At 43.5% G+C, this 27889-nt stretch overlaps 1 protein-coding gene across 7 annotated transcripts in view; it reads left to right on the forward strand.

Annotated features, from left to right (window-relative positions):
• LOC126299447 (organic cation transporter protein) overlaps window positions 1-27889 on the forward strand; it is a 336588-nt gene that overhangs the window by 80821 nt on the left and 227878 nt on the right. For 2 of the 7 annotated variants that reach the window (XM_049991353.1, XM_049991360.1), the window contains exon 2: window positions 11510-11579. The exons of the other annotated variants lie outside the window; for them this stretch is intronic. The gene's annotated coding sequence lies outside the window, so the exon portion shown is untranslated. The remainder of the gene's footprint in view (window positions 1-11509; window positions 11580-27889) is intronic. 7 annotated transcript variants of the gene reach the window in all.

Here is a 27889-nt window from a genome sequence, read left to right on the forward strand (position 1 = left end):
TTCGGAATTCAGTTCCCGTAGTCAAGTTGATCTCATCGATTTTATCCCCTCTGCAATATATTACGTATCAACATACTAGACCACATCCCTATGCTCTCACTAAACTAAACGTGGCGATATAGTGTATTGTATTCTGTTTATCTGGGCATACTGAACTCAGTGGAGCCATTCACAGGCGCATCAAATGTCTCAGTCACAGGGCGGTCACACGGGGACAACGTTAGCACGAAACACTTGTGACTTCTATGGCGCGACCCTGCTTCGCTCTTCACGTTAGTTACTAGTTGACATGCGCGTTTGTTAGCTGTAGGATGAGCTACCACTTCGGTATTGAGCTGTTTATTGCTTCAAATGGCTCTGAGCACTATGGGACTTAACATCTGAGGTCATCAGTCCCCTAGAACTTAGAACTACTTAAACCTAAGTAACCTAAGGACATCACACTCATCCCTGCCCGAGGCAGGATTCGAACCTGCGACCGTAGCGGTCGCGCGGTTCCAGACTGAAGCGCCTAGAACCGCTCGGTCACATCGGCCGGCACTATTTATTAATTAAATAAGAAGATACTGAGAGATGGGAACGCATTATTGACAATTACGCCTGTAACAATTATTTCCGTGCTATTTTCCTCATCACATGCTCTGCTGGATAGGCCTCCTCCACACTTTTCCATGCATTTTGATCTTGAGCCACACGAATCCCTGTTCTTCCTGCTTATTTTATAATGTCATCAAATTACCCTCTATTAGACATTATGGACAACCATTAGCTGTATAAAGGAATGAAGACAATGAAAATTTGTGCCGGACTGAGACTCGAACTCGGATCTCCCGCTTATCTCCCGCGGTCGCCTTATCTTTTTCTTTTCTTTTTTGTTGATCACTTTTCGATCTATATTGTTCGTTGTATTTGCTCGGGGCGGACGTCACATGACACCCGTTAAGGTGTACATGTTTATGACCTACCAAGATCATCTCACTAATGTTGTAGTTCTCGGGACTCTGAAATCAAAGAGAGCGGAAGAAGTAGTCTAGAGCCTCATCGGCATATTTACTTTGCTTGGTGTTCCAACGATTCTACAGTCGGATAACATCAGGGAATTTGCGGGCAATCTAGTAAGCAGCCTAAAGGTATATTGACCTACCATGAAGATCGTCCAGCGTAAGCCGCGCCACTCACGAAGTCAGGGGAGCGTCGGAAGAGCAAGTCAGGATATTGAAAATATGCTGTGTGCTTGGTTGCAAGATGAAAAAACTGCCTGCCGGAGAGACGACCAGCGATTCGTCCAACAGAGCTTTTCATTCTGGGATTAGCAGATCAACATACGAAGCTCTGTTCGGCTCTAAAGCTAGAGTAGGTGTTTCGAGGTCGTCCCTGCCTGACGACGTTTCACAAGACGTAGAGACTGAGGAAAAACTGGAAAAAGTTATGGAGAGCGTACGGACAACACAACAGCAGAAAGGAAGACGAGGTGAATCAATGCAGCAGAAGACATAGATGAGAATGCAATCTGTGATGGAGGAAACCAAAACAGTGATGGTTATCGAAGAGCCTTCCATTTCTTTACCGAGTATCCATCTTTTTTTTATATCTGTAGCGTCTGCTTAAAAGAAACCAATGGTGTTCATACATGTCAACAGCGTGGCTGGAACGTTCATGCCTTCTGTGGACATTCTCCTAAAGACGATGACAGCGACGAAGTAGAAGATTTGAGCAGCGTTTGCTTCAACACTGAAAAAGCTAATCAAAGTAAAACGGAATGGAAATGGAGCCTTGAGATTCAGGCCAAAGAAATGAAAAGGAATTCCTCCTATGCCTTTGGGTGCCACTGTGCGAGTTCCGATTCCCGGCATCGACCAAGGGCGGGGTGACTCACGCAATCTGTTAGCTATTGTCAAGAACGTGATGGAAGATGGCTTTTACCGATTTGGAACTGCAGGAGGAATCTTGAAGCAGCGTTACGCAAGATCAGAATTCACAGTATGTCCAAAGAGCTTGATCAGAATTCAAGACGTTCCTCACCACGAAATACCTCTCCAATCTGAAGCTACTTGTAAGCCCACGGGAAACGGCCAAGGATTCGCCAGCTGTATATGTAACACGAAATTTCAAAATATAAGATACCTTTGTGTGAAAGAAAGTGTAATTCAGAATGTCACTGTAGCCTTCCATGGTGCTACAAGTAGGTCATGCCAGCCCTGCTTTGTGTTTTACCGGTAACAATATTCCGTTCGCATTCTTCTTTAAGTCGTGAGATGTATGTACAAGGTCAAGTTGCCAAAATGTACGTTTTATGTGAGAAAGAAAAGGGAGTGCTTACTGTGACAAGCACTTCAATCTCAGTCCTGCTTTCATTGTTTTTCGGTAAGAATACCCTGTGCTTTTTTTCGTAGTTTTGTTCTTTCAGTTTCAAATGCATATTAATTAATAAAGGCTTCTTTGTGCCCTTTTAACACTCTGCGTAAATGGTACTCCTCATACTGTATAATGCTTAGGAACTGTATACACTTCTGGCCATTAAAATTACTACACCACGAAGATGACGTGCTACAGACGTGAAATTTAATCGACAGGAAGGAGATGCTGTGATATGCAAATGATTAGCTTTTCAGAGCATTCACACAAGGTTGGCGCCGGTGCCGACACCTACGACGTGCTGACATGAGGAAAGTTACCAACCGGTTTCTCATACACAAACAGCAGTTGACCGTCGTTGCCTGGTGAAACGTTGTTGAGATGCCTCGTGTAAGGAGGAGGAATGCGTACCATCACGTTTCCGACTTTGATAAAGGTCGGATTGTAGCCTATCGCGATTGCGGTTTCTCGTATCGCAACATTACTGCTCGCGTTGGTCGAGATCCAACGACTGTTAGCAGAATTTGGAATCGGTGGGTTCAGGAGGGTAATACGGAACGCCGTGCTGCATCCCAACAGCCTCGTATCACTAGCAGTCGAGATGACAGGCATCTTATCCACATGGCTGTAACGGATCGTGCAGCCACGTCTCGATCCCTGAGTCAACAGATGGGGACGTTTGCAAGACAACAACCATCTGCATGAACAGTTCGACGACGTTTGCAGCAGCATGGGCTATCAGCTCGGAGACCATGGCTGCGGTTGCCCCTGACGCTGCATCACAGACAGGAGCGCCTGCGACGGTGTACTCAACGACGAACCTAGGTGCACGAATGGCAAAACGTCATTTTTTCGGATGAATCCAGGTTCTGTTTACAGCATCCGTGGTTGGCGATATCGCGGTGAGCGCACATTGGAAGCGTGTATTCGTCATCGCCATACTGGCGCATCACACGGCGTGATGGTATGGGGTGCCATTGGTTACACGTCTCGGTCACCTCTTGTTCGGATTGATGGCACTTTTAACAGTGGACGTTACATTTCAGCTGTGTTACGACCCTTGGCTCTACCCTTCATTCGATCCATGCGAAACCCTACATTTCAGCAGGATAGTGCACGACCGCATGTTGCAGGTCCTGTACGGGCCTTTCTGGATACAGAAAATGTTCGACTGCTGCCCTGGCCAGCACATTCTCCAGATCTCTCACCAATTGAAAACGTCTGGTCAATGGTGGCCAGGCAACTGGCTCGTCACAATACGCCAGTCACTACTCTTGATGAACTGTGGTATCGTGTTGAAGCTTCATGGGCAGCTGTACCTGTACACGCCATCCAAGGTCAGTCTGACTCAATGCCCAGGCGTATCAAGGCCGTTATTATGGCCAGAAGTGGTTGTTCTGGGATCTATGCACCCAAATTGCGTGAAAATGTAATGACTTGTCAGTTCTAGTGTAATATATTTGTCCAATGAATACGCGTGTATCATCTCCATTTCTTCTTGGTGCAGCAATTTTAATGGCCAGTAGTGTATAATGCCTAGGAAAAAGTATGTAACTTATATTCCATAGTTTACCTAAAACCACCAGGCATTCCATACTTTACGCAGGCATTCTATAGAACACTGGGATTTCACACAAATCCGGTAACTTACGCTCTAGAGTCCAACACTTACAGATACCCTACGAGAAGCTTGTATGGCACGAACGGGCAGAAATCTGTTCAAATCTACAGCTGAACCAGTCATCTCTTGGTACGACAGCATCATAGCGATGTTATCTCTGTTCGAGATGGTTTCTAACCGAAAGAAAGATATCACAGGCTGGGTACTTTATTACCTATTTGTACCATCTGTACCACTAGAGAGAGAAAATATAAAAAATATATACATTATCAGTTAGGTTGGCATATGACAATACTTTCCTTTGATTATCGCTCAAGAGGAACGGCCTGCTTCATAAGGCCATAAAATGCTTTACGTTTCACGTTAGAAGCGCATATGAATTATGAAGACTTTGTATGCCATACATAATCCACTGCGATATGGCAACGATAGTTCTCACTTTTAAAAGAAGAAAAGTAAACGTAATACAAGTCAGTTTGTAGTTAGTCTGTGATGTCATTTGCAAGCTTTTTAATTCAGTCCAGTGGCGTTGTACAATACGTTTGCAGCAGTTGACATATAGGCAAACTGTTCGAGCATAGCTGATCTTTCCGGTCGTCTGCTTAGGTTCCCCCTATAACGGATATGGAGTACAGTCACTTATGTATGCTTATTTCCCAGTTTCTCACGAACAACTCAAATTCAGTGAACTATCTTCTTTTCAGTGTGCACTTTTGTGCGTAACATTCAGATGAATTATTGCAACTGAATAGATTTTAGAATTAGTTTGAAGTATTGTATTCATAATTGACATCTTGTTCATGATTTCTGACTGGACGAGGTTTAAGATGCGATTCCGAAATAACGTTTCGAAAATTATGTCTTATAATGTTAGTCTTCTGACTCAACAGAAAATCCTTAGATGAAGATTTAGTCGAAATCTAATTAAAGTACAGGAACTGTGGAATAAATTCCGAAACACATTTATTATTATAAGGAAAATTGTGATAAAGAGGTGTATGTAATTCCTAAAATATTGTGTTACATCTGGAGGAGTACTCTTGACTCAGATACGACAGCCTTTAATTGCTAAAGAATCCCTTGTTAGACACAGTAACTCTGTGATATGTACACTATCTACAACACTGAAACTTCAAAGACCTCTGTAAATAAGAAAACAAATTATGTATAAGCTGGTAGAGGTGGATAAATAATGTCTGAGACCCTGACTTTTCGGGGAAGACAGCGATACCCAAAGAGTTACGAGAACAGCACGGGAAATGATGGATACTTTGGCAGCCACAACAATACTACATCTTGAGTGGCATACTAACTTCGACCGCATACACCAAGGCTAAGGCCGGCCGAGCGGTTCTAGGCGCTTCAGTCTGGAACCGCGCGAACGCTACAGTCGTAGGTTCGAGTCCTGCCTCGGGCTTGGATGTGTGTGATGTCCTTAGGTTAGTTATGTTTAAGTAGTTCTACGTTCTAGGGGACTGATGACCTCAGATGTTAAGTCCCATAGTGCTCAGAGCCATTTAACACCAAGGCTAGCTGCTGTAGCTCGAAGTAGAATTCAGTGATAGTAAGTCAAGGGAATTTAACTGTATACTTGACGTTTGGTGGCAGGATTTCTGCAACACCTTCCATGACAAGATTTATTGCTCGTTACAATGCCAGATCAGTTAATAATAATGTACGTCAGAAGTAGTGCAATGTCAGTTCTGTATATGCAAATGAACTGCTCTTCCTCCAGTGGCATTACATTCATTCTTCAGTCCTAACCCTGCGTAACTAACAGTTCACTCCTTTCCAGTTTAACGAACATAACCGCAATTACCCTACGTAAAATTAGAGGAAAGAATTTAAGATTACAAAGAAAGTAAATTTTGTGTGGGTGAAAATGATGAAAGATTTGATTGGATCATGGGAGAGCGTCAAAGAGATGATGAAAAAGTTGAACTGGTGGACAACTGAAGATAGACGCCAACTATTCCCTGAAAGCGTGCACACAGTGTTTCAAGAATCATCCTTAATTGAGGAATTTCGGAATATTCCATAATCTCCTATGAACTGCTCTCGTACTGACCACGAAGACAATACCAGACTAATTACAGCGTACACAGAGGCGTTTAAGCAATCATTCTTTCGGTGCTTTGAACGCGAGTCGAACGGGACGAAGCCTTAATTGATGGTACATTGGGAATAAACGTGTGTCATGCACTTCACTGTGGCTTGCAGCGTAGAAATGTAGATGAACATGTAGAGGTAGGAAAAAAAACTAAAAATGGTTAATACAGCCAACTCTCTCTATGTAAGAAAATTGTAAAGTTGACATTTCTGTGGGAAAACCACAAAATAGGTCAATTATGTCAGTTTAAAATGACAAAATAATTTCCCATGCGTCCTCGATCCTTCTATATAGCTTGAATTTTGGACAGCTACACGTAGGTTTATGCCTGAAGGGCTAGGGCATCGAACATTGTTACAGCATTTTTCTGCAAGTTTCACGAAGTTCGCACTTCACTGCTAATTTTGCACCTACAGAACTTTGCTCTACCTTCTCCACAATTCCACAAGCATAAGTAGGAATAACACGGGGTTGAATCGAGGCGGCCGTAATTTGAAAGTATTTTAGATGTTACAGTGGAGAGATGTCATAAATTACAGCTTACACTCTCTCCAAGCCCGGTAACAGTTGACAAACAACAAGTGGCATCTCCTTTTACATCTAGATCTACGCCGAGCGGCTGATCCCGGTGGAGGTTCGAGTCCTCCCTCGGGCATGGGAGTGTGTGTTTGTCCTTAGGATAATTTAGGTTAAGTAGTGTGTAAGCTTAGGAACTGATGACCTTAGCAATTAAGTCCTATAAAAAAAATCTACATCTACGGCTATACTTTGCAAATCACCTTAGGCTACGGGCCCACGAACTTTTTTTTCCAGCGGGGTTTTAGCTGCAAAAAACGTGGCAAGAATTCGAGCAGGTTTGGCGGTCACACAGAGCAGGAAAAACTGCCGGATAGCGGCAGTCAGACGACCAAGTACACGTGTCGGACAAGCAACGTTGCGAGAACAGTCATGGGTTGTGTTTCGTTAGATAACAATTCAGTTTTCTCGCTGTCTTCCTTACTTGTTCATCATCGTCGTCGTGAAACGCAGGTGGATCTACCGTATATTAACTGACAGGTCAACAAAGGGAAAGTTCGATTTCCTACATAAGGACCTAAAGGATATCCAGATAAAATTTTCAAGTATTATCGAATGTCAGTTCATTCAAACAAATGTTATCTACGGCGGAAAGTGACATGTCTAAAACTAAAACAGTCATGAGGGATTGTGTGAGTGCAGAAGAGAGACTGGCAGTTACTTTAAGATAAGATTTATCAACACACAAAATCAAATGAATACAGTCACATTATTTATTACAATGACATGTATCTTATTTCTGTTATAAAGTGACAACTGATATTACAGAATCGTCAGTATTTCAGTCCGATCCCACATTACTTTCGGATGGGAACTGTTAAATTACCTGTGCCATGGTAATTGCTTGCCACGACTCCCACTTCATACTTCTGTTTTTATAGTCTGGGCACCTTATATCATAAACACATGGATACTCTTGTACTTCCAGAATTAAGAGGTCAGTGTCTATATACTCCATGTCGCACATCATCATAGCGTTCTGACCGGAAGCGCGAGACGTGAAAAAAGGAAACCCGGTAATAAAATAGGCCACAGTGCATTTTGCTGCCGGCCGGAGTGGCCGAGCGGTTTTAGGCCCTACAGTCTGGAACCGCTCGACCGCTACGGTCGCAGGTTCGAATCCTGCCTCGGGCATGGATGTGTGTGATGTCCATAGGTTAGTTAGGTTTAAATAGTTCTAAGTTCTGGGGGACTGATGACCTCAGAAGTTAAGTCCCATAATGATCAGAGCTATTTGAACCATTTTGCATTTTGCTACGTGCGACCGTGTAAACTCGCCGCCTCAGTGAAACTGCCGCGTGAATTCCAGCGCTGTGTGCGCATCATCACTTAGAAGCTGCAATACTATTTCTGTCGCTTTTTCCAGGTCAAACGCCGCTGGAAAAGTCGCTCGTGGGGCCGGATCCTTACACAGTGTAACATTGAGTACTTGGGTTAACTATCATTTTCTTCCTTTCCTGTTCCACCTGCTGACGGTGAACTGGAAGAGCCTCAAGTTTGTAAACTTCTGTACAAGATCAAAAATCCCTGATTCTAGTGTCATGCTCATTTTGCGAGATATACTATGTTGTTTCGTGATGATAATACAGACTTTTGAAGATGCCTGAAAACGGCACATATATCAATTTGGGATAGGAAATCAGGATCAGGAAACGAATAATTCGAATATTACAAGCGAGAATCATTTATTTTGAAATCGTCTTTTGACGATGATCACTATCCATGTAAACTCACTTTTCTATAATATTATTCATTTGCACAAAGTGATACAGATACAGCATGTCTTCAACGTGTCTTCGCCTAGATCGCATACACACGAGACATTGTGGCACAATGTGTTGTTGTACTAGTCTGTCATAGTAAAAAGTATCCGCACAATCTAAACTGCGTTGTGCCTATTTTTGATGCAGCCCACAAAATGGTTCAAATGACTCTGAGTACTATGGGTCTTAACTTCTAAGGTCATCAGTCCCCTAGAGCTTAGAACTACTTAAACCTAACTAACCTAAGGACATCACACACATCCATGCCCGAGGCAGGATTCGTAGCGCCCGCGCGGTTCCAGACTGTAGCGCCTTTAACCGCTCGGCCACCCCGGCCAGCTGCAGCCCACATAACGTAATTTTCTTACAGGTCCTTTAATATCTTTTCGGTAAAGTCATTTAACTACAGAAAATTGTTACCACAAGAGACCCATGGAAAACCTTGTTCTGTATGTCAGTCAACCCAAATCTAAATTAATACAATGATATTGTAAACGTCAGGAAGCACGGTATTAGAGATAAGAAAACCCTTAACCCTTTTTAACCCAAATATGCTACACTAAGTGACATTTCAAAAATATTACCACTCTCATTAGCATGTGAGGTAAATTATATACGTAACATACAGCTAAGAAGAGTTAACACCTAGAACAGTGAAGACGTTTCTGCATGTCTGCATTCAACTATGTTTGCCACCAGCCACAGCTTTTTACAAAACTCACGAGGCAGGCAACACAAAAGTTATTCAGTAAGTCATCACCAAATCGACTGATAGTGACATTAGCGTCGCTTTCTGGGTCATATTCAGCCCAAAATTGAGTACTAATAGAGGTAGGATGATCTAGCAATTACTCTTCGATAATTCTCACATGAATGTTCTGATAGACTAAAGGAGCCGATCCTGTGAAGCTGTCAGTAACTAAACTAAGATTAAACTGCAAGAAATCGAGGAAATGCGTAGAAATTCCGTCGATCACTCAGCTTGGTGAGCCTCTTATTTTTATTTGGGATTCTTTGTGTCTTTAGCGTACTGAAAATGGAAAATCTCATTGATCAGGCGCTCTTCACTTTTCTTGGCGAAGCATCAGCAGCAATTATATTTTAAGCATTGCGAGTATATGGTACTAACAACTATATGATCAGAATGGTACGGGTGCTCGTGAATTAGATGGTGTTATCCTGTCTAACTGCTTTAGCATGAACTAGGCACTCAACACCTACCCCGCTACACAGCCTCGTGTATCTCGCAATAACAAGCAGAGAAATGAACCCAAAAACTCCGAATACTTGAAAGCGAACACTTGGCAACCTGATCAATCCAATATACGAAGCACCTGCCTCATTAGAACCAAGCAGGGACATATGCTTATCTCGGTAGTGAGTTACACTATACTTTTTCGGTAAAGGGAAAAAGATTTTCCAACTGAGTAAGGCTTTAAATAAATATTTGCTTAATGTGATACTGACTGAAGATAAGTTATAGGCAGTCATGATGTACTCCTTATCAAATGGTGCTGTCGTTTTTCTTATTTTACACTTAATGAGACAATGTAATGTCGAATGACAGTTACATTCTCCAACAGCAATGATTTCTCCTCCATTGGTATTTGATGATTATTTTGGTATTGGTAGTGAAATGTGTATACTGTTCTTATGAAGAATTAACCCATTCCGCGTGGGATTAGCCGAGCGGTCTTAGGCGTTGCATTCATGGACTGTGCGGCTGGTCCCGTCGGAGTCCTCCCTCGGGCATGGGTTTGTGTGTTTGTCATTAGGATAATTTAGGTTCAGTAGTGTGTAAGCTTAGGGACTGATGACCTTAGCAGTTAAGTCCCATAAGATTTCACACACATATGAACAATTAACCCAAGCTGCTGTCTACAAGAGCAGAGTTTGGTAAATGCCCTGAAGTGTGTATCGCTTTCGCCAAATTTTGTCTTAAACTGTTATCGTTGGATTTTCTCGGAAGTATACATCTAACTGTAACAAAACATTCTATACACTGGTGTGTAGAACGTTTTGTTACTGTCAGAGCTCTATGTTTCACCTCTGCAAGGATGCAAACCCTTCTAAGTTAAATTATGAGATATTAAAAATAAAATTTCCATGACAAATTTGCAATAGAACATAGGTAAAAAATAATTGTTATAAAAAATAATTGTTACTTGTTTTGCATAGCTGAAATACCTATCTCTACTATGGTTAAGTCATACACATGCCGCATTTTTTTTATTAAGTAAGTGATTACAACAAGTAATACTATTCAACACACCTTGCCTCACACTTTATCTCAGCAGCTGTTGTACTGTTTTTTTTCGTTTGATGAGTTATTTATGCAAATCGTTTTTTAAAATAATAGTTTTACATATTATACGACACATTAAACATTGCTCACACTCCCGTTAAGTCATGTACTGCTGTTTACAGTATACACTACAAGACCAATTTGAGACCAACGTTTTTTGTAGCTGGCATCACTTTGAATAATATGAATTGACGAACGCATTTCTCAGTTCATGAACTGTTAATGAAACAAAAATGGAAACGAAGTTCGTTGATGTGATAATTACATTAATCCTTTCTTTCGCTACTGCCTTTATCCCGCATTGTGCTCAGGGTCGGCAGAGTTAAGTACGGATTTGGCATTGTTAATTTGAAGGGGTGGCCGGATGCCCTTCCTGCCGCCACCCCAGCCCCCCCCCCCCCCCAGGACGGAATTAGTGTACCCCAGCTGCCTGTGGTTAGTGTAAATCGTGAAATAGCGTGAATGTGTTTCAAATGTCTGCGAGTCGTGTAACTGACGCGGGACATGGGGATTGGCCCGGTATTCACCTAGTAGGATGTGGAAAACCACCTAAAAACCACATCCAGGCTGGCTGGCACGCCGGCCGTCGTCGTTAATCCGGGACCGGCGCGCTTAGCCGAGTCCAGGAAGCAGCGCGTTAGCGCTCTCTCTCTCTCTCTCTCTCTCTCTCTCTCTCTCTCTCTCTCTTTTTAAATCTCATTTTGTTCGTTTCTGTTCGTTGTATCTGCTCTGGGCGGACGTCGAAGATGCATTAACTTAAGTTTTTTTTTTTATTACAGAGGGCAGCTAGCCCTCTGAGCGAACACGCTGAGCTACCGTGCCGGCGCATGCTCTCGGCTATCCTGGCAGGTAATTATATTAATCCTACAGATAACTATATAAAAAAAGTTATCATCCTGTACGCAACTGAAATGATTGTTAGTAAGCAGGCCCAACAAGTTACTATTAGTTAAGTAATCAGCTCATTGCAACTCTACTTTAACTGTTCTGAGATTTACTAGCCGCGCGGGGTGGCCGCGCGGTTAGAGGCGCCATGTCACGGATTGCGCGGCCCCTCCCGCCGGAGGTTCGAGTCCTCCCTCGGGCATGTGTGTGTGTGTGTGTGTGTGTGTGTGTGTGTGTGTGTGTGTGTGTGTGTGTGTGTGTGTGTTGTTCTTAGTATACGTTAGTTTAAGTAGTGTGTAAGCCTGGGGACCGATGACCCCAGCAGTTTGGTCCTTTAGGAAAAAAAAAGAAAGAAAGATTTACTAACCATTCTTTCTGTAAACAAATAGGCACTGCACTGCACTGCACGTATTTGGTATGGGCTAATGTCGTCACAAAACAGTGACTAAGGGAAGGATGGTATTAAGATCCTATTGCACAGATAGTAAGACAATGATCGCAAATCGCTTATAGTGCGTCAACAAAAGTTTGTACCGTTCGTTGGATTGCAATTCAATCATCTTTTATTAAGATGACCGATATTACATCAGCTGCCTCAATATGGTGGGTCAAATCACTGAATGGCCATCCTCATTTAGGTTTACCTTGATCCCCTCAATCGATTAAGGCAAATGTTGCGATGTTTCCTTGGGAAGAGAACAACGGTTTTTCCCCCAATACGAGCTTCTGCTTCATCTCCAATAACCTCGTCGTTAACCCTAATGATTTTTTACTTCTTTTCTCCCTAACAATTATCATTACATGCAAGTGTCGTACGAAGCTTAAATGCTTGCAGTTCATCACATTGGTCAGTTATCAAGTACGCTAATGCAGACAACAGTAGTAAACTATCAAGCCGTTCTCGTCGAACTCCGTTGGTCTTCATGAATACTTCGAAATACTCTTGTCAAAACTATTTTCTAATGGAATTTCTTCGATGGCACCCACTCTATTGCACTGCATGTTTCGATCTGCTTCTGCTGCCTTCATCTAATGAGAACAAATGTTCCGTTTTGCGCTGAGTTTTCTAACGCTTGAACAACGCTCCTTCAAATATGCAACATTCAATAAGTCACAGGAGGAACAATACTAGGACCTCAAATAAAAGTGAGGATTGGTAAATATACTTAAAGCATCCTGCGTGAGAACAGGTTGCACAAAATCTCCACAAACTTTAGTACTACCCTAGTTTCTTTGGTGAATTTTTGTTCACGGTGGTAGATCACACGCTTCAATACTCCTCATGTCATATGGGGCATGATCAATGGTCACAACGATGTTGCCTATGCAATTACGTATATCAGAAGAAAAGTAGTTTTAAAAGCAAGTAAAGGAGTGTGCCCCATATATCGGCTTTTCATTTACAATATAAAAGCGTTTACAAATAGACCACTAATATATACATCAAGTGGAAGGCAATACTTTCTATAGAAACATCCGCCTCCTACATTGGTGCCATTTCGCGTAAACAACCGTTCTATAATTTTATTTCACTGATTACAATATCAAGTCGAAAGTACGCATTGTGTAGCCGAGGCTACTGGTGAATTCTGATGCGGTGCAACAAGAGAATGAATTTATTAAACAGGCTGTAATCCACCTTTAGGGAGTAAGAACTCTCATCCAGCGTGGCGCATCCTCCGTTATGACAAAACACGATCCAGTCAAATGTGCAGCTCAGTGGTAGTCCGTGTTTGGACACCGTGGCGTGCAGAAGAATTAGTCGACCACAATATTATTGCGTCTGGGAGTGGAAAGCTTTGGATCAAGCAACCAGATAGATCCAGCAGTGTCAGAAGTACGATCAAACGGGGTATAGAGTGAAATTTGTGACTGGATTGAGGACTTTTTGGAAGGGAGGACGCAGTATATTATCTTACATGGAAAGTCATCGTCAGATGTAGATGTAACTTTGGGTGTGTCCCAGAGAAGTGTGTTCGGACCCTTGCTGTTCATGTTGTATATTAATGAACTTGCAAGCAATATTAATTGTAAAATCAGGATGTCGCGCGGGATTAGCCGATCGGTCTACGGCGATGCAGACATAGACTGTGCTGTTGGTTCCGGCGGAGGTTCGAGTCCTCCCTCGGGCATGGATGTGTGTGTTTTTCCTCAGGCTAATTTAGGTTAAGTAGTGTGTAAGGTTAGGGACTGATGACCTTAGCAGTTAAGTCCCATAAGATTTCACACACACACACACACACACACACACACACACGCAGAAATCAGGCTTTTTGCAGATGATGCTGTTATCTATAATGAAGTATTACCTGAAAGAAGTTGCACAAATATTCAGTCAGATCTGGATAAGATTTCAACGTGGTGCTGAGGTTGGTAACTTACTTTAAATATTCAGAAATCTAAAATTTTGCTGATTTAACAGTCAAATCGTGTTTGCTCCCAAGGGAGGGAGTCCTCTAACCTAAAAAAGCCCCATGTGCACGCCACACGTACTCCGCTGCCCTAGTAGCCGCTTCCTGCGTGTATTGGACGCCTGACCTATTAAGGGAAACCCTAAAATTCTGCGCGCGACAGGGGGTCGAGAAATTCGCATCCGATACCGTCGCAGAGCCGTCTGAGCTACAAATAGACATCTTAGCCTGCACACCGCGTGCGTTGCTAGTTGCCTTCACCAGATCAGCCAGCCGCCGAAAGGAGCCGAGTGTGGTCTCAGAACCCAAGTGGCAGGCGTCATTCGTGCCGACATGTGCTACTAGATGCAGCAGGTTGCACCTAATGCGCTCGATAGCCGCCGGCAGGGCCTCCTCCACATCACGGATGAGACCTCCCAGCAAACATACCAAATGCACACTGTAATTCTTTCCCGCCTTGCCTGCTATCTCCCTGATGGGCTCCATTACCCGCCTAACATTGGAGCTCCGAATGACTAGCATACCACCCACCCTCTCTACTTGTCCGTACTGGGCAGGAAAATCGACCGCTGGCCCAACAGTAGAAGCATCCCCTGCTGGCTCAGAGTTATCATCCAGACTGGGAGGCACCTCCTACCTGTTGCTGAGACGTAGGCAGACAGCCGCATGGTCTGCTCCCCCTTTTGCCTTCCGCCCAGTGACACGTGAACCCAAACTTCGAGCATTAGCTAGAAGCTTGTCGACGGTAGCCACTGCAACTTCCAGCAACAGCTAACTCTCCTTGTGTCTGCTCACAACAAGCACAGTCCCTAGCCATGTCGTACTGTGTATAAAATAGATATAAGGTCTCAAATGGCGTTACTGAGTTTGAAAATATACCAGACGAGAAGAAAGTAACACTAAGAGTTGGTGTGCAGATTTCTTACTGAACTCTGAGACCGCAAGCTATTAAACAGAAATAAATTTCTCTACACGGAAAATTTACACTAGGAAGCCGCCCTACACAAGGATATTCTCAAGACTTCCGCAAAAACAAAAACTACGATTAATTTTCTAACCACCAGTCTACACATTAAAATACACACGTACAGTCCATTTCTTTGCAGAAGCACGTGAACAAAAAGCAAAAACTAAATTAATTCACAGTTTATCACACATGTGCTGCTGCTGCTGCTCTGCTGCGCGTCCTCTCGGCTCCGTGGCCGCCACCAGAGGGCGCCTTCGTCCTCTTGTGACATAATCCAAGATGGCGGTCCAGAAAAAAAGGCGTGAAAAGGACGCAGTGGAAGGGCATGTGGCGATGGCAGCAACCGTTAGCGAAACTATGGCCGAAGAGTAAGAGAGTGGAATGAGAATACAAGTAAATAAATCGTCGAGGGTGCTATCAGTACCACTGACAGTGCATGGGATAGGGAACATCAGAATGTGGCTATGGATGTGGAATAGAATCACCTGTAGGACAGCTGACAGTCGTGCCAAGTAGAAACTTGGTCACTAGAAATTGTCTTACAGAAGTAATTTGACTCTATTTAATGTACCAATCGTCATGCAAGCTTACAGTATACTTATTTCATGTTTTATTTGAACCTGAACTGTTGAAAATAATATTGCCGGACTAGGATTCGAACTCTGATCTCTCCTTTTCTTAATTTGACCATTTCCGGACGACACAAGTACATCATTTCGTTGCTCGAACAGTCCACGGGTATACTGCCGGTTCATAGTGTCCAACGGGCGCAATATTTCGGCAATCAGACATGGTGCCATCGTCAGGTGCGTGGACGAACTGACAGTTAGTCAGCGCACCTGACGATGGCGACATGTCTGATCGCCGAAATATTGTGCCCGTTGGACACTATGAACCGGCAGTATACCCGTGGACTGTTCGAGCAACAAATACAACGGGAGAAACTGAAGAATCACATCATTTCGTTGTTTCCTCATGACTCCAGACTGCTCAAGGTGTCCATGGCTTCGAATACGGCCCAGCATAAAAATTTTCATCATGGCATGTAAAGACCTAGCAAGAGCACACCTAACTAGCGGTGAGAAATTAGTTTAATTTTTAACGTTTGTTCGTGCATTGTCAGCAATGAACCGGCAGTATACCCGTGGACTGTTCGAGCAACAAATACGCCGGGAGAAACTGAAGAATCACATCATTTCGTTGTTTCCTCATGACTCCAGTCTGCTCAAGGTGTCCATGGCTTCGAATACGGCCCAGCATAAAAATTTTCATCATGGCATGTAAAGACCTAGCAAGAGCACACCTAACTAGCGGTGAGAAATTAGTTTAATTTTTACCGTTTGTTCGTGCATCGTCAGCAATGACAATGGGAGCAATTTCGACTTCCAGTCAAACAGAACTTTTCGTCACGTCATTTCTGGTTTAAAAATGTCACACCCAGCTACTGATGAAAAAAGAATCGATAGTTAGCGTCTCTTTTTGTGTAACCGACAACAGTGATATGTGCGTCGTGCGACTCCCACTCAGGACAGAATTTTTCGTCACTTATTTCTAGTTCAAACATGCACACATCTCGCTCTGGTGAAGAAACCGATACTTAACGATTATTCGAGGCTAAAAAATAACGGAGATACGTGCCAGGTTCAAGTCCCAGTAAGGCGAAAAAATTTCTGGTTCTGGAGTTGAAGAAAAGAATATCACATATCACCAAATAAAGCTAGAAAGAAGAAAGCGCCGCGCGGTCTACGGCGTCTTTTAAGGATATGCGCGGCTCCCGCCGTCGGAGTTTCGAGTCCTCCCTCGGGCATGGGTGTGTGTGTTTTCCTTAGCGTAAGTTAGTTTAAGTTAGATTAAGTAGTGTGTAAGCTTAGGGACCGATGACCTCAGCAGTTTGATCCCATAAGACCTTACCACAAATAATAATAATAATAAAGAAGAACGCAGTACATTGAAGTGAAATGTCTGGCATTTGAAAATGATTTTGCTGTATCTGAAAATATAGCAGACCAAGAAATATGACAATATTTAGCCAGTAGAGCAGGTATAAGAATCCCCTCAAAGAAAACTAAACTTTTGCTGAAATAAAAATGTACCACGATAGTAAAGGATAGAGATTGGCCAAACAGAAAACGTTGAACATGTATATATCAAAGAGATAAAATTAAAGAAAACGTGTTAAAAAATCTGCCATAGAAGAAAGAATACACGAAACAGAAAGAGCATATAGAATAAGCGACAATATTGTGACGTTTCTATATGAGGGGACCCAAGGACATCGGCGATAAAGCGTCTTACCGGACAACGAGCCTCCAGTCAGTCGATATGCCACTGTATTTTAGAAAGAGACAGCTTGTTTAGCCGGCAGGTTTGCAAATACAATGCACAATAAGCATGTCGCAGATAGTACTAATGGGACCTTAGAAGATTTACGACTCTAATGGTTCAAATGGCTCTGAGCACTACGGGACTTGACTTCTGAGGTCATCAGTCCCCTAGAACTTAGAACTACTTAAACCTAACTAGCCTAAGGACATCACACACATCCATGCCCGAGGCAGGATTCGAACCTGCGACCGTAGCGGTCGCGCGGTTCCACACTGAAGCGCCTAGAACCGCACGGCCACACTGGCCGGCATAAGTATAAATAATTTATTTAGTGTACATTCTGTATTATAAAAATTTATGTATGTTCCACATCTCCTTCTAAATCACTGAGCCGACTTGAGCCAAACTTTGTAAACATACAACGTACCGTCTGGAAAGAATCGCTGTGGGGATGAAAACCACCTACCTACCAAAATGGTTGGGGTGGGTGTGAAAAAGAAGTGCAGAACACAGAGCATTGTTTTCAGGCGTTGTCGGAGGAACACGATAGCAAATATTCTTCAACTTTCCCCACAGGAAGAAATCCAGGGACGTCAGATCCGGTGAACGTGCGGGCCATGGTATGGTGTTTCGACGACCAGTCCACATGTCATGAAATATACTATTCAATACCGCTTCAACCACACGCGATCTATGTGCCGGACACCATCATGTTGGAAGTACATCGCCATTCTATCATGCAGTGAAACATCTTGTAGTAACATCGGTAGAACATTACGTAGGAAATCAGCATACATTGCACCATTTACATGGCCATCGATAACATTGGGGCCAATTATCCTTCCTCTCATAATGCCGCACCATACATTAACCCGCCAAGGTCGCTGATGTTCCACTTGTCGCAGCCATCGTGGATTTTCCGTTGCCCAATAGTGCATATTATGCCGGTTTACGTTACCAGCGTTGGTGAATACCGTTTCGGCGCTAAATAGAACGCGTGCAGATAATCTGTCATCGTCCCGTAATTTCTCTTGTGCCCAGTGGCACAACAGTACACGACGTTCAAAGTCGTCGCCATGCAATTACTGGTGCATAAAAACTTGGTACGGGTGCAATCGATGTTGATGTAGCATTCTCAACTCCGACGTTTTTGAGATTCCCCATCTCGCGCAATTTGTTTGCTACTGATGTGCGGATTAGCCGCGACAGCAGCTAAAACACCTAGTTGGGCATCATCATTTGTTGCAGGTCGTGCTTGACGTTTCACATGTGACTGAACACTTCCTGTTTCCTTCAATACCATAACTATCCGGCGAACTTTCCGGACACTTGGATGATGTCGTCCAGAATACCGACCAGCATACATAGCACACGCCCGTTGGGCATTCTGATAAAAAAAATTGTTCAGATGTGTGTGAAATCTTATGGGACTTTACTGCTAAGGTCATCAGTCCCTAAACTTACACACTACTTAACCTAAATTATCCTAAGGAGAAACACACACACCCATGCCCGAGGGAGGACTCGAACCTCCGCCGGGACCACCCGCATAGTCCATGACTGCAGCGCCTAAGACCGCTCGGCTAATCCCGCGCGGCTCACGTGTGGTCCTTATATCTGGCCGGCGTAGCTCCGTCTACGTTCGCCTTAATGGTTTTAATTTTGACAGTATAATCTTATGATTTTGCGTCTTTATTGTTTTAATTTTTAATCTGTGACATGGCCAGTGTTTGGCTCTCAAAATAATTTAATTTTTTGAAAATATCACGATTTCTTTATTATTCAATCATTAGACTGATGATGCATTTCAGTGAGTAATATATGTCCGTATGTTGTTTAATTTATAGGTTCTGAAGAAGATTCCATTACTGGAATCGAAACCTAAGTAAACGAGCAAAAATTACCTTGCAACTGAAGGCTGAAAAAATTGTTTATTTTCTGTACATTTCACGGTTGCTGTACGCGCTGCATTATGTTAAAGATTTGTCTTCTCTAGTGGTTTCAGTATGATTAGGGAACTTATACACAAGCGAACTTAGGTTTTCTCTAAAGTTTTCGGCTACATCAGGAGGTGAGTCTGGTGTTCGATAGGACACCATTATAATTTTATGCTCACCCTACATGCCGAATCTTGTCCAAACAGTCTCACATGCCGCTTCAATTTCTGTCTCGTTGGATTTGAGTTTGTGGTATACTGCGATAAATACACCACCTCCATTACTCATTTTCCTATCTTTTCGCTGTATGTTTAAATATTCCCCAAAGATCACACTACTGTCAACCTCAGGTTTTAACCAGCTTTCTATGTCCAGTATTATGTGAGTTCCAGTGCTTTTTAGGAGCACTTCAAAACTTTGGCACTTTATTGCGAATGCTTCGGCAGTTGACCACTAGGACTTTTAAGTCTCTCACCTTCGGGAGGCATTTCTTTAGATCTTATCCTGATACTTCTAACCTCCAGACAGCTAACATTATCCGGATTGGCTGGATAGTCGCCTAATTTTATATACGACGATTCCCATTATCATCCTATATACAGTACTTACATTCTAGTCATTTTCTTTCTGACTGGTTTCATCATTTTACATACAGTATTTACATTTCAGTACACACATACACACACACACACACACACACACACACACACACACACACACACACAAATATCGCAAATACACATCAAATATTTACAAATAAATACAAACACATCCGACACTCAGTCACTCCAGTACATAGTGTAACTACGGGAAGGTGCCGATCCCGAACCCACACATGAGCCATTTGTCGTCATGACGCGATAGCCCAACTTTGAGCTGCAGTGCAGTATGTACGTCATGGCCTCTCGATCTAAAGATTTCCTGGCACGCCCTTCCTGGAGCAGCGTTAACGTTCTCATCGATCGCGGGAGCCTTCGAAGCCGCACGATGCACACCTTTAACCCGCCTCTGGGTGGCACTTGCATCAAAGCGGTATGCATATATTTTCGATCTGATCCCCACGAACTCCATAATCTATTACCCATTCGAATCGTCTTCCATCAGACCGTTAACCTTCTTGTTTGATGTTTTTATTTTAAAAGAATTATCGTCCTCGTATCCAGATGTGTCGAATTATTCGTGACTCTACCTCATTACTTGATGTGGATCGCAGCCTTTAACCCAGCAGATGAAACTCTCTGTATCCATACAAGGTAACTTAGGATTGGCGAAGTGGAATCGGTACGTATAGAGTTTGGAGAGGTTCAGAACAAACATACCAATATAGGCAGGCTTCGCGAATTGCACTGAAACCTCGGCCATCTCCACAGCGACTAGACCTTCACTGAAGATTGTGGTCCGCTTGAAATTTGGCCTGACGATGTAATCTCTTGCTCCGTAATGCCCATCCCACCGGTTAACTAAATGAGTTTTGCAATACTCTCTAACATTTTTCGCTATTTTTTCCGAAAATTGAATCATTCATTAACTTGTAAAAATCTTTTTCAAAGTTACTCGTCGCGAGAGCCCTGTGTTCAGTATTTACATCAGGGGTGCTCAAACTTTTTAAGCTTGACGTCTACTACATGCTATTTGGTCCATTTAGAGATCTACTGACTTAAAATTGATAAAGGTTTAAGCAAAAAAGCAAAACCGTACCCAAAATTAATCATTTTAATTACATACAATATAATTTTCTCTCCATCAAAGGTTGTAAGCCTACTACTCAAATTTCAAGATATTGCACATGTAAAAAAATAAAATAACTAAAATACACGCCATCATAAATGGTAAAAAAGCTTAGTTTTACAATGTTAGAGTAGGTTTTTACACTCACAAATTTCCAAAAATTATGTTCATTGTATTCTGACTTAAAGAAAATGTCATTTTGAAATCCAGTTATTTCCTTTTCGAGTTCAGACTTACTGCAAGAGAAAAGAGTACGGATTTTATTTGAAATATCTTCTACATCCACTTTCTGAAAGGCTGAGCTATGAAATCTAGAACATGTTCCATTGCCTTGACATCGGAAAATCTGTTTTCAGACTGTCCTCAGTCCTGTCGGATTTGTCATATACTTCTTTGCAGCGTCGTGATCCGATGATGTTTAATGATCCGACAGTTCTCACTGTATTTGAGGAAAGAATTTCACATTTAATTTCTACAACTGTGCTATACAAATGTCAAGTTATTTTTAATGAAACGCTTTATAGAAGACATAAGAATTATAATGGTTTGGTTTTCTCCTTCAAGTCCTTTGTTTAACTCATTTAGTTTAAGCGTCATATCAATTACAAAGGTCAGATCGAACAACCATCTCAACTGGTACACGTGTGAGTAATCTTCCTCTGTTACAAACAAAAAACATTTTATCGCTGGGAGAAATTCTCTAAATCCGTTTAGAACTATACCTCTATTCAGTCATCGAACTTCAGTGTGCAATAGCAGGTCTCCATATAGGCTTTCCGATTCCTCTAATAGCACTGTAAACTTCCTTCTGTGTAGTGCTTGGGAGCGACCTGAATTCACAATTTTTGTGACAATACTCATAACATGTACCGCTTTCAAAATATGTTGGCAAAGCACTTGCTGATGCATGATACAATGATACTTAAAGAAAGGCGGGAAGGAATCATCGTTCGCAAACAATGTAACAAATCCTTTCTGTTTGCTTACTATACAATGTGCGTCCATCAGTAGTAATAGGAGCAAGTTTTTGAACTGGTAAAGCATTTTCAAAAATGAAGGCCTTGAATGAATTGAAAAAAGTCTTCTCCTTGTGTAGTGACTTTCAAGGTTAAAAATGTAAGCAAATCTTCTTTTACACTGAAATCCGCAATTATCAATCTTACAAAAATTATAACTTGAGATGTATTGACTCGTCTAACTGCAATGAGAAACACAAACAGCACTGCAGATCAGTTATCAGTTGACCTCTTATATTTTCCGCCATTAGTCCCACTTTCCTTGTTACAGTAGACCACGACAAAGGCATGTGTCTGTTGGCTGATATTGTCTCTGACTTGTTTATACATGTGGGAAACAAGGACTCACTAGCTGGCACAAAGTACTCCGCAACAACTGCGCCATCGTCAAATGGTTCTACATGTTTCATCAGTACTTCTGATACACGAAATTATGCTACGTTTGATGAAAGACTTTTTTGTACAGGCTTTACAAGAAATGATTGCTGTGACTGTAAATTACTATTAAGATTAAAAAGTTTCTTCCTCCTCAACTCACTTCCAACATCTGCTTCCGATTAGAAGTCTTTGTCAACTGCTCTAAAATGGCGTTCTATATTCCCTTTTTAGGTATGACTGAAGTGGAACTGTGTATTAAACTTTACACCTTTCTTCATGCAATGTAATAAAAATAGTTCTTCCTATTCACCATGATAATGGTATGTTTTCTTCTGTTTAGCTGCATTCATTTGCTTATCAACACATAATTCCGAATATCAGCACTCGGCAGCGGTCGGGAGACATTGCGCAGTAGGTCTAATGGTTTGGAGATGTTCGTAGCCAACGCTATTGCATACTATTCGCCGGTGTTGGCTGCATTGTCCCTAGAGCTATGCTGTCGCTGTGATGAGGCGGTTATTTGACATGTCGATACGAACAGCAATCTTAATTTCAATAACACAAAATGTTTAACTGATCAATACCTCCGTCGTGCAAATTGTTGTTTCATGGAAACTCAGAAACAAAGTTGTGTGTTGCTTACTTTGCGGAGTTCCCCCCCCCCCCCCCCCCTCCCCGTCCCCTCCACGCACCGCACACCGCAAATCCCTACCTACCTACCTCTCACAATGCAGCAAGTTACAGTTCGCGAGTAGTAACGTGACCGTTCATGAGATAAGACTGTTGCTTGGCACGGAAGTTAAACGCGGTGAAATGCAGATGAAGAAAGAGTTGCCAGCTTTACCACCTACAAATACCGTGCGAAACATTCATTGTCAACAAGCTAGTGTTTTACAAAAACAGCTCATTTAAACAAATTTATGACAAAGGTTTTGAAAGATATACTCATAAAGCCATGGCTAACAACTAGTCGATCGCGATCAACTGGTTGATCATCCCTGGTCTACCTCAGCACATTTCTTCAGCCAGCAATGCTGTGGGTGATACAAGTTCCATCCCCACACTGAGACATGCTGGAGATTTGTGTAGTGTAGGGTGCTGGTGAGGGAGGCAGAACTGGCAATCGATTTGCTTGACGAGCACAGCGACTTGCCATTGTGTCTACAGCGCCTAGTCCCCCCTGAAGCTGTTGACAATGCTGGGAAACGAGCAGCTACACAGGGTGAACCACCTAAAACTTGTACCGCAAATATTGCGGAAATAGAAGTTGCTGTTGGTGTCCAGTTTTCACAGAATGGATTAGTAGTCATTGGCTCGCATTGTTAGCTAATCAATAGATTCTAATAATCCTTACTAGGGAACCTCCCCATCGCACCCCCCTCAGATTTAATTATAAGTTGGCACAGTGGAGAGGCCTTGAAAAACTGAAAACAGATCAATCGAGAAAACAGGAAAAAGTTGTGTGGAACTATGAAAAAAATAAGCAAAATATGCGAACTGAGTAGTCCATGCGGAACATAAGCAACATCAAAGACAATGCGTCCTTAGGAGTGCCGTGGTCCAGTGGTTAGCGTGAGCAACTGCGGAACGAGAGGGCCTTTGTTCAAGTCTTCCCTCGAGTGGAAAGTTTAATTTTTTATTTTCAGACAATTATTATCTGTCCGTCACTTTTTTGGGAGTGATTATCACATCCAGAAGAAAACCTAAATCGGGCAAGGTAGAAGAATCTTTTTACCCATTCGCCAAGTGTAAAAGTTAGGTGGGTCGACAACATATTCTTGTCATGTGACGCACATGCCGTCACCAGTGTCGCATAGAATACACTCCTGGAAATGGAAAAAAGAACACATTGACACCGGTGTGTCAGACCCACCATACTTGATCCGGACACTGCGAGAGGGCTGTACAAGCAATGATCACACGCACGGCACAGCGGACACACCAGGAACCGCGGTGTTGGCCGTCGAATGGCGCTAGCTGCGCAGCATTTGTGCACCGCCGCCGTCAGTGTCAGCCAGTTTGCCGTGGCATACGGAGCTCCATCGCAGTCTTTAACACTGGTAGCATGCCGCGACAGCGTGGACGTGAACCGTATGTGCAGTTGACGGACTTTGAGCGAGGGCGTATAGTGGGCATGCGGGAGGCCGGGTGGACGTACCGCCGAATTGCTCAACACGTGGGGCGTGAGGTCTCCACAGTACATCGATGTTGTCGCCAGTGGTCGGCGGAAGGTGCACGTGCCCGTCGACCTGGGACCGGACCGCAGCGACGCACGGATGCACGCCAAGACCATAGGATCCTACACAGTGCCGTAGGGGACCGCACCGCCACTTCCCAGCAAATTAGGGACACTGTTGCTCCTGGGGTATCGGCGAGGACCATTCGCAACCGTCTCCATGAAGCTGGGCTACGGTCCCGCACACCGTTAGGCCGTCTTCCGCTCACGCCCCAACATCGTGCAGCCCGCCTCCAGTGGTGTCGCGACAGGCGTGAATGGAGGGACGAATGGAGACGTGTCGTCTTCAGCGATGAGAGTCGCTTCTGCCTTGGTGCCAATGATGGTCGTATGCGTGTTTGGCGCCGTGCAGGTGAGTGCCACAATCAGGACTGCATACGACCGAGGCACACAGGGCCAACACCCGGCATCATGGTGTGGGGAGCGATCTCCTACACTGGCCGTACACCTCTGGTGATCGTCAAGGGGACACTGAATAGTGCACGGTACATCCAAACCGTCATCGAACACATCGTTCTACCATTCCTAGACCGGCAAGGGAACTTGCTGTTCCAACAGGACAATGCACGTCCGCATGTATCCCGTGCCACCCAACGTGCTCTAGAAGGTGTAAGTCAATTACCCTGGCCAGCAAGATCTCCGGATCTGACCCCCATTGAGCATGTTTGTGACTGGATGAAGCGTCGTCTCACGCGGTCTGCACGTCCAGCACGAACGCTGGTCCAACTGAGGCGCCAGGTGGAAATGGCAAGCCGTTCCACAGGACTACATCCAGCATCTCTACGATCGTCTCCATGGGAGAATAGCAGGCTGCATTGCTGCGAAAGGTGGATATACACTGTACCAGTGCCGAAATTGTGCATGCTCTGTTGCCTGTGTCTATGTGCCTGTGGTTCTGTCAGTGAGATCATGTGATGTATCTGACCCCAGGAATTTGTCAATAAAGTTTCCCCTTCCTGGGACAATGAATTCACGGTGTTCTTATTTCAATTTCCAGGAGTGTATATCAGACGTGTTTTCCTGTGGAGGAATCGGTTGACCTATGACCTTGCGATCAAATGTTTTCGGTTCCCATTGGAGAGGCACATCCGTTCGTCTACTAATCGCACGGTTTTGCGGTGCGGTCGTAAGACACAGACACTCAACTTATTACAGTGAACAGAGACGTCAATAAACGAACGGACAGACCATAACTTTGCGAAAATAAAAAAAGTAACCTTAAACTCGAGGGAAGACTTTAACCAAGGACCTCTCGTTCCGCAGTTGCTCACGCCAACCACGGGACCACGGCGCTCGTGAGCTCATACTACCTTGATGTTGCCTATCTTAGTCATGGACTACACAGTTTGTATATTTTGCTTATTTTTTCATAGTTCCACACAACTTCTTCCTGTTTTCTCGATTGATCTGTGTGCAGTTTTTCAAGGCCTATCCACTGTGCCAACTTAAAACTAAATCTGAGAGGGGTGCGATGGGGAGGTTCCCTTGTTAGAAATTGTATTTTTGTGCAAAGGTAGACTTTTTAAATGGATAAATGCCTATTGACATCAACAGACTAAAAGTACGGTGAATTAGAATGCCAATGGTGTTTGCTGCACGATTCTTGTGCGAGTCGTTGAAAAGATATCGTATTTTGGAAAGTTCCCGCATTGACACTAGTGCAATACCTGTGGTAACACACACTAAATAACTACACAAGTGCATAGACTACTTACGTGGATTTTGACCAGTAACTAGAAAAAAAATGACCACCGGCAGCGGCAATATACGCTTCCAGGCTGGTATGGGACGACTGTTGCACATGTGGCAGCACTTCAGCGGTGATGTCCGACTAGGCTGCACTGGAGATATCCGAGCAGGCTGCACTCGGCCCATAACATCGAGTGTTGTTGGTGTGTGATTGCAGACAGCGTCTTTCAAATTCCTCCACAGAAAAAGGTCTACAGGCGTGAAATCTGGGGAACATACCAGCCGAAGTACAGGTCCTCTGTGTCCAATCCACCGACTTGGAAACAACTTGTGACGACGTTCTGTAGTACTTCGTGCACTATGGGCTGGACAGCCATCATGTTGGTACCACAGGTTCCTACTACTTTGCAGAGGAATGTCTTCCAGCATCTGTGGATGATGGTCTGATAGGAGGCTGCGATACTTGGGCACATCAGTTTTCCGTCTATGAAAAACGGGCCTATGAACTGATGGTTCACTATCCCACAGCACACGTTTACACTCCACAGACGCTGATGTTGCAACTGACGAGCCCAATGGGGACTGTCAACAGGCCAATAGAGCTTGTTTCGGTGGTTTACCAGAGCATGACTGGTAAATGTGGCTTCATCACCAAACGAGATACACGACGCATCTGGATTCTCATAATCGTTTCCCTGCAGCTCTTGATGGAAAGGGATGTGCTGAGGATGGAACCAATGTTAATGGAGAATGCGTGGGACACCTGCCACTTCCTCGTGCGACTACGCGGGAGCTAACGTGAGGTTCAACTGCAACAGCAGCAAGAACGTTCATTTTTCCCCTCTTCTATCGTCACTTGTTTCCTACTGTTACGTTGTCTAGGTGTTATACTACCACTTTCACGTAACTGGTTGAAGAGGGTGATAAATAGTTGTGTAGATGGTTGAATTCTATTGGGGTATCTTGCCTCATAGACCGTACAAAAACGAACTGCATTCTTCATACACTCTCCATACATCATGAGCATGTCAGCTTTTTCTGCATTAGTGAATCCCAACGTCCACTGCTTGGACAGTCACACAAAACTGACTACCAAATCGCAGTGCACTCAAGGAGCACACAAACACACTGTAAACAAACATAACAACATCGTACCTAGCAACTATGCAGGTTGAATGGCTGTAACAAGTGTTGGTGCAGAAACATTTGAAGATATGATACCTCGTAAACGACTCGCACTAGACTCCTGCAATAAGTGCCACTAGCAACCTGATTTACACTTCTTTTGGTCTGTTAATATCAACAGGCGTTGTTCTACTTTAAAAAATTGTACGTTTGCACAAAAAAAACGCTTTCTAAATATTATTACAATCGGTTTATTCGACAACACTGCGAGCTTCTGACTACCAATCCATTCTGTGAACACTGCACCACAATAGCACTTTCCATTCCCGCTATATTTGCGGTACAAGTTTTAGGTAATTCACCCTGTATATCTGCTCATTCCCAAGTGTAGTCAACACCCTTAAGACGCAACCATTTCGGAAGACTAGGCTCTCCGGGCACAGCGGCAAATCACTGGGCTCG

Source organism: Schistocerca gregaria, chromosome X (genome assembly GCF_023897955.1).
Source record: "Schistocerca gregaria isolate iqSchGreg1 chromosome X, iqSchGreg1.2, whole genome shotgun sequence".
NCBI classification, from domain to species: domain Eukaryota; kingdom Metazoa; phylum Arthropoda; class Insecta; order Orthoptera; family Acrididae; genus Schistocerca; species Schistocerca gregaria.